This window comes from Nomascus leucogenys, chromosome 12, assembly GCF_006542625.1.
Source record: "Nomascus leucogenys isolate Asia chromosome 12, Asia_NLE_v1, whole genome shotgun sequence".
NCBI classification, from domain to species: domain Eukaryota; kingdom Metazoa; phylum Chordata; class Mammalia; order Primates; family Hylobatidae; genus Nomascus; species Nomascus leucogenys.
In genome coordinates, this window is record NC_044392.1 from 28,511,551 (window position 1) to 28,527,579 (window position 16,029).

The window sequence follows — 16,029 nt, forward strand, 5'->3', positions numbered from 1 at the left end:
CTTTTTTTTTTTTTTTGGTTGGTGGGTTATTTATTACTGCCTCAATTTCAGAACTTGTTATTGGTCTATTCAGGGATTCAACTTCTTCCTGGTTCAGTCTTGGGAGGATGTATGTGTCCAGGAATTTATCCATTTCTTCTAGATTTTCTAGTTTATGTGCATAGAGGTGTTTATAGTATTCTCTAATGGTTGTTTGTATTTCTGTGGGGTCAGTGGTGATATCCTTTTTATCATTTTTTATTATGTCTATATGATTCTCCTCTGTTTTCTTTTTTATTAGTGCAGCTAGCAGTCTACATATTTTATTAAGTTTTTCCAAAAACCAGCTGCTGGTTTCATTGATTTTTTTGAAGGGTTTTTCATGTCTCTATCTCCTTCAGTTCCACTCTGATCTTGGTTATTTCTTTTCTTCTGCTAGCTTTGGGGTTTGTTTGCTCTTCATTCTCTCATTCTTTTAGAAGTAATGTTAGGATGTCAATTTGAGATCTTTCTAGCTTTTTGATATGGGCATTTAGTGCTATAAATTTCCCTGTTAACACTGCTTTAGCTGTGTCCCAGAGATTTGGTACATTTTCTCTTTGTTCTCATTAGTTTCAAAGAACTTTCTGATTTCTGCCTTAATTTCATTATTTACCCAGGAGTCATTCAGGAGGAGGTTGTTCAATATCTGTGTAGTTGTGTGGTTTCTTAGTCTTGAGTTCTAGTTTGATTGCGCTACTTTCTGAGAGACTATTTGTCATAATTTCAGTTCTTCTGGATTTGTTGAGGAGTGTTTTACTTCCAATTATGTGACTGATTTTAGAGTAAGTGCCATGTGGTGCTGAGAAGAATGTATATTCTGTTGCTCTGGAGTGGAGAGTTCTGTAGCCATCTAACAGGTCCACTTGATTCAGAGCTGAGTTCAAGTCCTGAATATCTTTATTAATTTTCTATCTCAATGATCTGTCTAATATTGACAGTGGGGTGTTAAAGATGCCCATTATTATTGTGTGGGAGTCTAAGTCTCTTTGTAGGTCTCTAACAACTTGTTTTATGAATCTGGGTGCTCCTATATTTGATGCATATATATTTAGGATAGTTAGCACTTCTTGTTTAATTGAATCCTTTACCATTATGTAATGCCCTTCTTTGTCTTTTTTGATCTTAGTTGGTTTAAAGTCTGTTTTGTCAGAAACTAGGATTGTGACCCCTGTTTTTTTCTGCTTTCCATTTGCTGATAAATATTCATCCATCCCTTTATTTTGATTCTATGTGTGTCTTTGCATGTGAGATGGGTCTCTTGAATACAGCACACCAATGGGCCTTGATTCTTTATCCAGCTTGCCATTCTATGCCTTTTAATTGGAACATTTAGCCCATTTACATTTAAGGTTAATATTGTTATGTGTGGATTTGATCCTATCATCATGATGCTAGCTGGTTATTTTTCAGCCTTGTTAATGTAGTTGTTTCATAGTGTCATTGGTCTGCCTACTTCAGTGTGTGTTTGTAGTGGCTGGTAATGGTTTTTCCTTTCCATGTTTGGTGCTTCCTTTAGGAGCTCTTGCAAGGCAGGCCTTGTGATGACAAATTCCCTCAGCATTTGCTTGTCTAAAAAGGATTTGATTTCTCCTTCACTTACAAAGTTTAGTTTGGTTGGATAAGAAATTCTGGGTTGGAATTTCTTTTCTTTAATAATGTTGAATATTGGCCCCCAAACACTTCTGGCTTATAGAGTTTCCACTGAGAGGTCTGCTGTTAGTCTGATGGGATTCCCTTTGTAGGTGACCTGTCCTTTCTCTCTGGCTGCCCTTAACATTTTTTCCTTCATTTTGACCTTGGAGAATCTGACAATTTTGTGTCTTGGGGTTGGTCTTCTCATGGAGTATCTTACTGGGGTTCTCTGGATTTCCTGAATTTGAATGTTGATCTGTCTTGCTAGGTTGGGGAAGTTCTTCTGCATGATATCCAGAAGTATGTTTTCCATCTTTGTTCCATTCTCCCTGTCTCTTTCAGGTGCCCCAGTTGTAGGTTTGGTCTTTTTACATAATCCCCTAGTTCTTAGAGGTTTTGTTCATTCCTTTTCATTCCTTTTTTCTCTAGTCTTGTCTGCTTGTCTTATTTCAGCAAGATAGTCTTCAAGCTCTGAGATTCTTATCTCCACTTGGTCTATTTGACTATTGATACTTGTGGTTGTCTTATGAAGATCTCGTGTTGTGTTTTTCAGCTCTGTCAGGTCATTTATGTTTTCTCTAAATTGGTTATTCTGGTTATCATCTCCCATATTGTTTTATCATGATTCTTAGCTTCTTTGCACTGGGTGACAACGTGCTCCTTTAGCTCAGTGAAGTTCATTATTACCTACCTTCTGAAGCCTACTTCTGTCAGTTTATGCATCTCAGCCTCATCCCAGTTCTGTGCCCTTGCTGGAGAGGTGTTGTGATCATTTGGAGGAGAAGAGGCACTCTGGCTTTTTGAGCTTTCAGCATTTTTGTATTAATTCTCATCTTTGTGAGCTTATCTACCTTTGATCTTTGAGGCTGGTGACCTTTGGATGGGGTTTTTTGTGGGGTCTTTTTTGTTGATGTTGTTGTTGTTGTTGCTTTCTGTTTGTTTTTAACAGTCAAGCCCTTCTTCAATAGGGCTGCTGCAATTTGCTGGGGGTCCACTCCAGACCCTATTCACCTGGGTCTCTCCTGCACCTGGAGGTGTCACCAGTGGAGGCTGCAGAACAGCAAAGATGGTAGCCTGCTTTTTCCTCTGGGAGCTCCATCCCAGAGGGGCACCAGCCTGATGACTGTGGGAATGCTCCTGTATAAGGTGTCTAGTGACCCCTGTTGGCTGGGGGTCTCACCCAGTTAGGAAGCATAGGATCAGGGACCTGCTTAATGAAGCAGTCTGGCTGCCCCTTGCTGGAGTGGGTGTGCTGTGCTGAGAATTTCCTGGACTCTTCAGAGCCAGCAGGCAGGAAACACTAAGACTGCTGAACCATGGAGACCATGGCTGCTCCTTCCATCAGGGGCTCCATCTCAGGGAGGTCAGAGTTCTGTCCTCTGTCCATAACCCCCTGGCTGGAGTTGCTGAAATTCCTGCAGGGAAACCCTTCCCAGTGAGGAGGGATGGATCTGGGTCCCACCTAAGAATCAATCTGACCACAATCTGCCACAGCTGCTGTGCTGCCCTGTGGGGAATTCCTTCCATTCCAAACCATCCAGACTCCCTGGCCTGGTAGGACAGACTGGAGCCACGGTGTCGGCAGCTCCTCTTACCCTGGGAACTCAGTCATCTTAGGCAGTCTGCAAACTGCTGCTGCAGGCCACAACCCAAACAGCTACTGAGTATCTGCACAGCTCTGTGCTTGGGACCCAAGGCCCTGGTGGCATGGGCTCACGAGGGGATCTCCTGATCCGCAGGTTGTATAGATCCATGGAAAATGCATGATTTCCTGGTTGGGGTAGCACAATCACTCACTGCCTCCTTTGGCTGGGGATGAGAGCTCCGCTTGCCCTGTGCTACTCTGCTCTCGGGTGGGCCATTTTTCCACCCTGCTTTTCCTTGCTCTTTGTGCGTCGTGCTAACCACCTAGTTAGTCCCAATGAGAGAACCTGCATACCTCCGTTGAAGGTGCAGACTTCACTTGCCATTTTTGTTCTTGGTGGGAGCCTCTGACTGCAGCTGCTTCTAATCAGCTATCTTGGCCCCTCACCAATCCTGCTTTTTTATTACTGTTTAAATGGAAGCCTGCTAGAAGCCTGCTGGAAGCCAAATGGAATTTGGTTGGTCTTTGTCCCTAGTTCCCGGGAGATAACTGCTAACCCCTTGGAATTTCCCAAGTGATATGCGAGTGACTTTATCAATGGTGGGCCCTGATAGTTTACCAAGCTGACTTACTTTGACTCCTGGTAGCGAGTGACTCAGGATAGGGGGGCTGGCCATGGCTGAAAGATCAACCATGAGAGTTGAGGCTTTGAGCCATTATGATATCAGTCTGACATCTGAAGGGTGGTGCCAGAAATTGGGTTCAACCACATAGGTGTTGATTCCATCAAAGATCCTATGTAATTAAATCCCAATAAAACTCTGGACATCAAAGCTTGGGTGAGCTTCTCTAGTTGGCAGTTCTCTGTGTACATGATGTGCCAGGAGGATAACCTACCCTAATTCCATGGGGAAAGGATAACAGAAGCCTCATGTTTGGAACCCTCCCAGATCTTGCTCTCTGCATGTCTCCGTTTGGCCAGTTCTAATTTGTATCTTTTTGCTTTAATAAAACTGTAAAAATAAATATAGTGCTTTTGTGAGTTCTGCAAATTGTGCTAATAAGTTATCTAACCTGAGAGGATAGTGGAAACCCTAAAATTTGTAACCCGTTGGTCCGAAGTGAGGGTGGGCCAGGGACCCCTGCACTTGCAGCTGTCGCCTGAAGTGAGGGCAGCCTTGTAAAGGACTGTACCCTTAACTGTGAAGTTTGGCCCAACGCTGGGTAAGTTAGTGTCATACGTCATTGAAATGTCCATTCCTAATTCTGCCTAAGCCTATTAATAAAATGTTATCTAAATATACCCCTCTCAGTGTAGACACTAAATAGCTAAAGCCACAATGATGCTGTGAATGGGAGTTAATAAAGAGGGACTAGATTAACATCAGAATCCCCATCATATAATATGGAGTCATCAATGCATAGGTGTTGTTTAAAGCAGTTAGACTGCATTAAGCCTTGGAGATACAAAAGAGTTTCTTTCTTGGATTTCTGAAGTAGAAGCATTGGATAGTGCCTTCTCCCAGATGAGAGGGAGATCTGGGCTTATCTAATCTCATCAGCCACATGGGCAATGAGTTCAACAGTAGAGAAGTGATGAAGAAGGAATAGGCATTCAAGAAGACGACTTTAATCCCTTTGCCTATCCACCCAAATCTTCAATTTGACCCAATTTCATCTTTAGAATCCATTTATATTTAAACCATAATGGAACTTGTGTTTGAAGAGCTATGAATTCAAGAGTAAGGAATATGTTCAAACATTTCAGTGCCCTTTAGAGGTTAAGTAAGAGGTTAAAGATAGAGCAGGAGGCATGGCCTGGTCACTTCAAGGGTCTTCCCCAATAGATAGGGGAGGTTTCTGGTTTTTGGTTGTTGCAAGTCATGTTTCTAAGATAGAGTAGCAGGATAATGCAGTAAGAGATGGGTGGAAGCCTCATGCTGTCTTCATTCTATCCAAGTTTAACTCTTGCCCCTAAGGCCAGAATCTACATCAGGCTGTGAAAGTTTCTCAGTTTGACTGTCTCTCTTCTACCATTGTTATGGACCAAATTGTGTCCCCTTCCCCCAAATTCATGTGTTGAAGCCCTGGCCCCCAACGTGATGGCTCTTTGGGTATTTTGAGATGGGACTTTTAGGGGTAGTTAGGCTTAGATGAAGTCATGAAGGTGAGGCCTTCATGAGAAATCAGTGCTCTTATAAAAGACACCAGAGCTGTCTCTCTGCCATGTGAGATCACAGCGAGAAGGTGGCCATCTGCAGGCCAGGAAGAGGGCCCTGGAACCAAATCAGCTGACATCTTGATCTTAAACTTCATAGCCCCCAGAACTGCGAGAATAAATTTCTGTTGTTTAAATCACCCAGGCCATGGTATTTTGCTATAGCAGCCCAAGCAGAGTAAGATAATATTTAATGTTAATTATGCTCAGAATCTGGTGACTATGTTATTAATATTCTATTTTACCACATTTTTGTTTGTGAACTCCCTCCAGTCTTCACTGGTATGTTGATGGACAATTGGGGCAAAATCAGGCATTGCTGTCTTCCTACTATTTAAACCAAGAAGTTCAGCCTTGGTGCATTTGGCTTAACTTCCTTTATCTTTTCAAGACGTTTTCAAGGAATTGTAAGAACTACCCTCTCTTTTCCACTTCCACCTTTCTCTCTTTCTTTGAATAACACCCAAGTAAAAATGATGATGTTATTACAATGGTATCTTGTTAGGACACTATGTGAATCCTGACCTACACCAATCCTCCCCTCATTTAGAGATTCTCTGAGGTCTTGGATGTGGGGGCATGGATACAAACAGACAGATTGTGAAGATGAAGTAAGACAAAGCAAAGCAAAGAAATGGTTATTTCTTAGTTATAAGGTTAGCTCCTAAGCCTAATGCAGAACTCTAAAAAGTTTCAGTGGATCTTGTGAACTCCCTTTTGATGTGCTAGTATGTGTCTAACTAGTCAACAGTATAAACTGTCTATTTTTGTTTCACAAACAAAAACCCACATGCAGATCATACCCTCTTTTCCACACTGTTTGCTAAGAATAAGGGAACCCAAAAGAGGCCACACCCACATTATAACGATTGTTAACTTGGCAGTGTGGTAACATTTAATACCAAATAGCCAATAAAATCCTAAACTTAAACCTAAATAATACTTCTCCATAGGGATTGGAAAGGAGATGGGGAGAAGGAGCCTTGAGCTCCCCCTAGAGGTCAGCAATTACAGTCCCATAAATTAGGTTTTATATTATAAACTGAATTTTGCTTTCTTATATAATTAAATTTGCCTTCACCAATCATCCTGCCAAAGTCTGTTCAGAACTTTAGGGAGCATTAAAGTAATTAGATAAAAAGAAAGCATAAGTAAAGCACACAGCCTAAAAAAGGCACAAAGACATATGCTGTAATTGTATACACATTCTTTTTGACCCTTGTTACAAGCATCCTGGTAGGGGCACGAGCGTTGAGGTTTTTGCCTATTTCAATTAGCCACTTCAGTTAGAAATGACCACACAGGTTACTTGAAAAAGAGAAAGACTAGTTTTACCCCCTTTCCCCAGCAACTTCTCAGACCACTAATTCAGAATCTCTAAGGGTGGGACTCAGTGTTTTTAAAAAAACTTCTAAGGTGTCTTTAATGTGCAGCCAAGTTTGAGAACCAGTGCACTATGGGCAAAGATTTGTTCTTCAAACCTAGCTTCTTCCTTCTGAACTCCATGTTTTTTCTATTTTTATAATTTATGATTCCATTTTCTATGATTCCATTTTGTTGCAGGCAGTTCCTCTTTGATCTCTTTTATATTTTAATTTTGTCAATCTTATTTTCTTCACCACTTTCAGCTCTGTTCAAAAGATGCTTCTAATTTGCAATTATTAATAATAAGCCTAAGATATTCTAGGTTTACCCCCATCACCCTTGATCTGGTGATTCCTACTCTTCCAGGAGCCTGAACCTTGTTTATGAGAAATAGGTATTAAAAAATTATAGGAGGTCATATTTTAGACTGGACTTTTACACTAAGTCCCAACAGATGAGAATAAACCAAAATGGAGTCACTTTGCTAAATGCCACATAGTGAAACTGAAACTTTAAGGGAGCAGACAGAACCCAAAACAGACCATTTTTTCCGGAAAACAGGAGATTCCAGTCTACTGGAGTCAGTTGAATAAGGAAGTCCCTTCTGCTTTAACCCTTAGAAAAAAAAGTGAACTGAAGCAGCCTGATATTAATAATCAGCCTTTTTTTTCCTACTATTTTGTTTCCTTGTTCCCATCTTACAAAACCCACTGTATGCCATTGCCCAGCGGGAACTTGTATTCTATTTTATAGAATGGAGGCTGACCTGATTAATGAATTGTGAATAAAAACCAATTAGATTTATAACTAAATTTGTTGTAACTTAGTCTTTGACAAAGGTAAAGATCTCTATCAGGCACAAAGGCCTCAACTAAAGAGTTTGAGTCTTAAGACTTTTCCTGCATTCATCACACTTTGACTGATGGCTACCTTTGCATTGTATTAATTTGTTCAAATTGCTCCCCTTAGAACTCAATTTTTAAATAGAACATCAAAGAGTTTAAGATCTTATACAGAAAGTCATCCAACCATAACCCTAAATTCAATAGCAGACCTAATGCCTCCATCTCTTCACTTCTGTAACTGTCCTGGAATGCCTTTCAGAAAGCTGGGAAGATAGACTGCTGGTTGCATATGGACTTCTTATCTACTGCATACATGTCCTACAACTAATATTTAGACATGACTAAAGAGAGACAGGGTAACTTTGAAATTTCTAATAGAAAAAAACTCATCTCACTTTAATTTATATGCTTGGTTCAATTTTAGCAGGAAAACCCCACAACGTCAGAGGAGCTTATCCAGCTATCTTCACAGCATTATGTAGTATTCTCTGACCACAATCCCCACACCAGAGTAGGGCAGAAACTAGACATTCATATGTCTTGGCTTTATCCCTCTAACCCATAGCTCAGTTCTCTCTTTGTTACCAGGCAAGAATCAAATGAGAAAACAGTTGCCAGGTCCTGATGTTTGTGCCTCAATTTGTCTGTGTTATTAAGGTTGAATTGCAAGGCCTATGTCTTCCTCATTACTCCCCTTCTCCAACTCCCAACTTTACTTATTTGAATATTCACACTCTTGCCAAGTATCTAGGAGAACCCTTTGCCAGCAAGGCATGGGGCAGAGTCACTGGTCTACTATGGATCCTGTTCCTCTAGCTTCTGCTGGCTTTCTTCTTTGCCATATGCCTTTCGTATTCCATTCTAAGTTCGTTCACTTATGTTTGAGGATTCTTGCTTTTGACCTCCCTCCCAGATAAATGGGGATACCAGAGCTGAGCTCTTGTGGTTGGAATGGATATGACTAATATACAAGTATAGGGCTTGAAGAAAAAAAGCCTGATAGCTGAAAACTGCAAAAGAGTTGTGTATGAGAGAAGGTCTAAAATGTCAAGTCCAGATAAACAGGGGAAAAGCAAGACATTGACCAAAATTGAAGGGTCAGCCAAAAATTCTGGTAAGACAGAGTGAATGGATTTAAGAGAAAAAACCTGAAAATATTCCTAAATGCAAGGAAGTACAGGGGATGGGAATCTTTTATAGTTTGCCCATGGCCGAGTCCATGGAAGGGAGGCATGTAAGATTTCAAGGAAGTTCTGAAACTTATCCTGCTAGAAGGAAGCTTGTAATCATTTCATCTGCAAACTCTTAAATACATCGTAAGTATAGTTTTCATCAGAAATTTCTACGGAAGTTTTCTATTACCAGGGTGTTCTGTGAAAAGTCTGCTGCAGTTCCTTGTTCACTTGGGGAAATTTCTCTTGCTCTCACTCCTGATCAGTGCTCCCCATGATGTTTGAGTTGCTTCTTTCTATCAGCCTTCAGCATGGGTTCTTCACAGTTATGAACCACACATCCTACTTTGGTGGGAACAGTTGTTCCCTCATTGTAGTCCAAGCCAACCTGCAGTAAATATAGACATTGAGACATTTGCTATGCAAGGCAAGTAAACGTTCTTCCAACCTAGATTCAGGGCAGAAGTGCAGTGAGTATGTAACCATTTAATATCTAATATTGCACAGATAATTATCTCAAAGGAAGAGAAAAATGGTGGGAAGGCTCCTTAAGGAATTCCCTATATTTAATTTCAGCAAATAATTATGTATTTTAATAATTTCAACAATCAGGGCTTCACATCTCTGATTAGATTTGTATGAAGATTGTATGAAGCTATATCAAGAGATCCAAAATTAATCTGTTAAGCGTTCTTCCAACATAATTATTAAAAATTGGACTTATCTTGTAAGATAGACTTTCTGGAAGACTTTATGTTTTCCCTCCCTCCTTTCTTTTCTATTTTTCTTTCTATCATGAGAGCTGAGGACTGGAACTATTATAAAAAGTGGAAGAATCAGTATTTTGACAGTATTATCTATTAACGTAAAACATTTGATCTAGTTAGCCAACTAAAATCTGCCTAAAATTCAAGCCACACAATAACAGGGCATTTACCTTATTTTCCAATCATAACTCTCTGTCTTCTAGAAAGGACTTCAATAAAGGACACGTTCCTGTGTTTCTTTCCAGGGAAAATAGGTTGCCATATAGGGTAGGCACAAATCCTTACAATGGCAATTGACACAGGGGCCTTAGTCCTAAGCATTGACTCCTCCACAGTAGTATCATTGTAAAAACCACAAAAATGATCACAATAACCATAAGAACTAACACTTATTGACAATTTCCCAGGTACTCTGCTATGCCCTTTATATGTATTTTCCCTTTTAATCCTTAGAATAACTCTATGGGATAGAAACTGTTACCATCCCTATTGTACATATAAGGAAAATAACACTTAGATTAAATAACTATTGCAAGGTCACACAGCTGCAAGGGCTAGAACTGGGACTGAAACCATGTCTTCCTCACATACCCTCCCCTCGCCCCTTTCAGATGTCTTGAGGGCCCACCTTGGTCAGCCCTTCCCACATGTGAGATTGCCTCATCTATTCACCAAATAGGTACTGAGTACTATGTGCTAGGAACTCTCATAGAAAATGGGGGCTCAATAATGAACATGATCAGTCTCTGCTATCAAGGGGCTCAAAGATTAATTCAATTTCCCTTCAATTTGTTCTATAACAAGATTTCTTTTCAGATTTCTTTCTTGGGCAATTAAGAAGTGAAAATTTAGATGCCTATACAGAACCTGCAGTTAAATGGTGTGAAGTATGCCAGGCAAAGGTAGAATTCTGGGAGCAAAGCTGTTTTTATTTTGACCAGATGCACACATCTGCCTAGTTTTTGCCATATTAAAGACCTGGCGGCTTTATAGTATCTATGGACTGTCTTTGTGCCTTCATTTTCAAATGTTTCCAAACCTAAGTGTTCATCAGAATCACCTGTAGGGCTTAAGACAGTCTGCTTAGCCCCATCCCCAGTTTCTGATTCAATAGGTCTTAGGTGGGGCCTCAGAATTTGCATATCTAACAAGTTCCCAGGTGATGTGGATGGGGCTGATGTGGGGACTACATTTTGAGAAACATTGTCAGGCCACCTATGCATAATTTTAGTCTTCCTATTATATTAGTTATATTATTTCTGGTGAGTTTCCTAAGGAGTTTAGTCTCTATAGACATTTTATCTTAAAAGCCTCAGATCTCATACTACTTCTCTCCCTTCAATCCTCCAAAAAATATTTATTGAGATCTGTGTTAAGAAACTGGAGCGGCTGGGCGCAGCTCACGCCTGTAATCCCAGCACTTTGGGATGCTGAGGCGGGCGGATCACGAGGTCAGAAGATCGAGATCATCCTGGCTAACACGGTGAAACCCCATTTCTACTAAAAATACAAAAAATTAGCCAGGCGTGGTGGCAGGCGCCTGTAGTCCCAGCTACTTGGGAGGCTGAGGCAGGAGAATGGCGTGAATCCGGGAGGCGGAGCTTGTAGTGAGCCTAGATGATGCCACTGCACTCCAGCCCGGGCAACAGAGCGAGACTCTGTCTCAAAAAAATAAACAAAAAACGAAACTGGAGATACTGAAATGAATAAGACAGTATGGCTGGTAGTTTTGTACATATAAGACATGATTTTCTGTCTCTTAACCTCTATTTCTATATTCTCTTTCAGTATAATCTGTTAAATTTATTGAAATTTGTTTCAGGGTGATGAGCTAAATTATAAGTTAAAGTAAGAGTTCACCTACATTTTATTAATGTGTTAAATGGTAAAATTAGTGAAAACCTTTAAGTTTTCATAGAACAAATAAAAATAATCAAGTAGATTAAAATAAGGATCTCAATTTAGTCACTAGGTGCCGTATATATAGGATAGTTATCTATCGAATGGCTTCTCAGGTGCACTGACGAACAGGGAGTGTGCTCAGCACTAAATTTTCTTTGGAAAAATACACATTTGAAGATTTAGGAGGTTCAGGAACATATATATTTTTTAAGTTCAGAGGTACATGTGCAGAATGTGCAGGTTTGTTACATAGGTAAACATGTGCCATGGGGGGAAATAGAACATACTATTCATATGAGTTATCAGTATGACTACCATCGATACTGCCACTATCACCCAATATTTATTAAGTGTTGACTGTGTGTCAAGAACTATGGTTCATGTTAATGATGCATTATCTCTTCGTGCTCACGAGATCTGTGAAGCAGGTACTATTATTATCTCCATTTTTACTAAGACTTTAGGCAGATTTAATACTAAGTGTTGGTGCTGAGTGTGGTGTTGCTGCTAAAGGCAGGAAGCTTTGGTGTCCTGGCACATGAACTGTTAATATACTGTGTGCTTGGGAATTAGGTAGACTTAGGCTATTTTCCAGAAGCCATGAGTGCCCTGCCCAGGTCCACCCACTGACTTCACAGCCCAGCTGAGTTTTGCCCTTTTCTTGTGTCCTCCCACCCTGTGGTGTACTGGGTGTGGCACTGCTAAAAGAATGACATCACAAGGAACGGAACACTTAGCTCTACCAGAGTGTAGCTTTCTAAGCGACACTAAGAGTATAGCTTTCCTTTGCTATGATATTGTAGAAATTGAATGGACAGTTTTATTTTTGGATAGTTCCCTCAAGCTTGCATTTTGTTAATATAAGAGATGTCCCCAGAGACTAACAAAGATCTTTTCCCTGATATCTTGGTCAACTTTTCAGCATTCACAAGCCCTCTTGTTGCTTTAAAATGTATCTCAATTTTGATACGTTCAAAACTGAGCTTACCTCTTTCTGCCTCTGCAAACCTGCTCACCCTCTAGTATTTCCCACCTTGAAGAATGGTCCTGTCATGAATTCAGTTGTCCCAGCCAGAAACTCATCCTTAACTCTGGTCTTCTCCCTATCCCTCCCTTCTACTTAATTAGGTCTTGTCAACTCTACTTCCTAACAGATCATCCACTGTTTCCCCAACCTGCATATTTACCTTTCTTACCTTCTTTCCTTTAGTTGGCTACTCATTCATCTTTTATTCATGTTGTTGTCAAAGTAAAACTTGCAAAACTTAAATTATTATGTCATGTTCTTACTTAAAATCCCATTAATGAAAACCTTTAAAAGTTTTCATGGAACAAATAAAAAATAATCAAGTAGATTAAAATAAAAATCTCAATTTAGCCACTAGATGCCGTATATATAGGATAGTTAGCTATCGAATGTCTTCTCAGGTGCACTGACAAACAGGGAGTATGCTCAGCATACTTTGGCAGCTTTCCATTGCTGTTAGCATAAGCTCCAAATTTGTAACATGACTTACAAGATGTTTCATGCGTCTGGCTCCCGCCTGCCTCTCTTGTCTTGTCTCTGCCCACTTATAATCCCACCATGATTAATTTTCTTCGGCATCTTGAAAAGGTCTCTCTTCCATGTGAAACTTTTCTTTTTTCTTTTCTTTCTTCCTTTCTTCTTTCTTTCATGAAACTTTTCTTTTTTCCTTTATTTTCTTTTCTCCTTCCTTCCTTCCTTCCCTTTTTCTCTTTCTTTCTTTTTTCTCTCTTTCTTTCTTTCTCCTTCCTTCCTTCCTTGTTTCCTTCCTTCCTTCCTTTCTTCCTTCTTTCCTTCTTTCTTTCTTCCTTTTTTTTTTTTTTTTGACAGAGTCTCACTCTGTCGTTTAGGCTGGAGTGCAGTGGTGCAATCTGGCTCACTGCAACCTCCGCCTCCTAGGTTCAAGCGATTCTCCTGCCTCAACCTCTTGGTAGTTGAGTCTCTTGTAGCTGAGACTACAGATGTGTGCCACCAGGCCCGGCTAATTTTTTTGTATTTTTCATAGAGATGGGATTTCGCCGTGTTAGCCAGGATGGTCTCAATCTCCTGACCTCATGATCCACATGCCTCAGCCTCCCAAAGTGCTGGGATTACAGGCGCGAGCCACCACGCCTGGCCTGGAACTTTTCATATGCTGTTCTATCTATGTAGAACACTCACCCCTCAAGTTCTGCTCATCAGCTTAAATATTCATTTCTCCTGGACACTTTCTATTCTTCTTCATTAAGTAAGCTATGAGGCTATAAGGGCTTTGAACTTCTTTAATGTAACGCTTGTTCACTTTATTATAAATTCTTGTTTAAAAGTCTATCATTTCTGCTGGTTTATAAACTCAGAGATGGCAGAGACCATATCCGGGTATTCCTAAATGTATCACGAAGCTTGGTACATAGTAGGGACAAATTAAATAGCTTTTTAATTAATTAATCATTTGAATAACTTAAGTAGGATCAAGTTTTCAAATAATCTTATACTTTCCTACGTCACTGAAGACATGTAGACATGTAGCATTTTAATCTCTACCATCTTTTCCTTGTTTTGATGATTTTAAAAAACAAAAAAAAATAAAAAATGCCAAACTGGGTCAGAGATAACCGAAACTTTGTTTAGCTCTAGGTAAAACTGTGAAATAGAGAAAAGATGAATTCAGTGGCCACTATTGTCAACTGGCTGAGTTTTAAGTTTCTCTCCTTTCTGCTCAATGCCCTCAGTTGAGAATCTTGGGTAGGCCCAGTTCCCCCTAGAATTTATAATTTTTCCTATTAATCTTTTAAAAAAATCTCACTAAAACTCATCTCAGCTGTATCTTTTCTCTCCCTCCTCCTTCAGAACATACCCTGTATTCTGCTTTTCCATGGAGCCACAGGTTTGGAGGAAATCTCACACCATATCTAGTCTAACTCACCCTTCTATGCTTTAACTTCTCTTTTTTCATTTTTTATGTTAAGGGTTATCCAGTGCCAGTTGCAGAGATACTCAGTGACAGGGAACTCCTTACCTCCAGAGACAGCCCATACAGATAGTACTAATTGGTCAGAATCCCCTCTTAAAAGGGCACTCATCCCTGAGTAGGAGGACACATTTTGCTTTATTGACAATATAAACTTTGATAGAGTTTATTCATCTTTTTCTGAGACAAGGTTTGGTAGGGGAGGAGAGGAGATAATATTTAAGGCATTAGATTCCCTGGGAAAAGAAGGAGGCACTATAGAAATAGGAAAAAAAGGTATAGAAATGAAGATCTAGCCTTTATAGGCAAAGTAGAGATACTGCCAAGTTTGGCAAGTTCTTGTCTTAGACTTGGGAATGTTTGAAAAGCAAAAGAGAGAATACCTGGAGGACAGAAGACCCAGAGAGACTAACACTGATAGGTTGTTTTGGTGGTGGTGTGTGTGGGACCAGGAAGGCATAGAAGTTGCAAGGTTGCATTATTATTTTTTGCACATACTTTATCATAAGTGGCAATTAAGATCTAAGAGAAAAAAAGATCTTTACATCTAGTACTTTAGTATGTGTGTTAATAAATGGGTAAAAATATTTCACTCATCAGCACTGTTGCTGAATATATTCAGCAAATTTATGTTCAGCATTTCTTAGGAAGTTCTCATTAAAAACCTGTCAGTTTGAAAATAGTATAGAGGTGTATATGTGCCACATTTTCTTTTTATTATTATTATTATTATACTTTAAGTTTTAGGGTGCATGTGCACAATGTGCAGGTTTGTTACATATGTATCCATGTGCCATGTTGGTGTGCTGCACCCATTAACTCGTCATTTAGCATTAGGTATATCTCCTAATGCTGTCCCTCCCCCCTCCCCTCACCCCACAACAGTCCCCAGAGTGTGATGTTCCCCTTCCTGTGTCCATGTGTTCTCATTGTTCAATTCCCACCTATGAGTGAGAACATGCGGTGTTTGGTTTTTTGTCCTTGCGATAGTTTACTGAGAATGATGGTTTCCAGTTTCATCCATGTCCCTACAAAGGACATGAACTCATCATTTTTTATGGCTGCATAGTATTCCATATTGTATATGTGCCACATTTTCTTAATCCAGTCTATCGTTGTTATCCAGTCTATCATTGATGGGCATTTAGGTTGGTTCCAAGTCTTTGCTATTGTAAATAGCTGCAATAAATATATGTGTGCATGTGTCTTTATAGTAGAATGATTTATAATCCTTTGAGTATATACCCAGTAACGGAATTGCTGGGTCAAATGGTTGAACAATGAGAACACATGGACACAGGGAGGGGAACAACACACACTGGGACCTGTTGGGGAGTTGGGGGCAAGGGGATGGAGAACATTAGGAAAAATATCTAATGCATACGGTGCTTAAAACCAAGGTGACTAGTTAATAGGTGCAGCAAACCACCATGGCACATATATAGCTATGTAACAAACCTGCACATTCTGCACATGTATCCCAGAACTTAAAGTAAAATAAAAAAAATAGTATAGCTGTTTCTCAAAAATTAAAAATAGGACTACCC

General features: G+C 39.9%; 1 protein-coding gene and 1 long non-coding RNA gene across 3 annotated transcripts in view; one reads left to right on the top strand and one right to left on the bottom strand.

Moving 5' to 3' along the window:
• The window catches only part of TNFSF4 (TNF superfamily member 4), a 230,892-nt gene that overhangs the window by 146,327 nt on the left and 68,536 nt on the right, over positions 1–16,029 (top strand). The window lies entirely within an intron of this gene.
• LOC115837605 lies at positions 592–15,588 on the bottom strand. The gene is made up of 3 exons (XR_004032606.1): positions 15,576–15,588; positions 12,063–12,068; positions 592–686 (listed from the first exon to the last, which is right to left on the bottom strand). It is a non-coding gene; the product is annotated as an uncharacterized LOC115837605 (long non-coding RNA).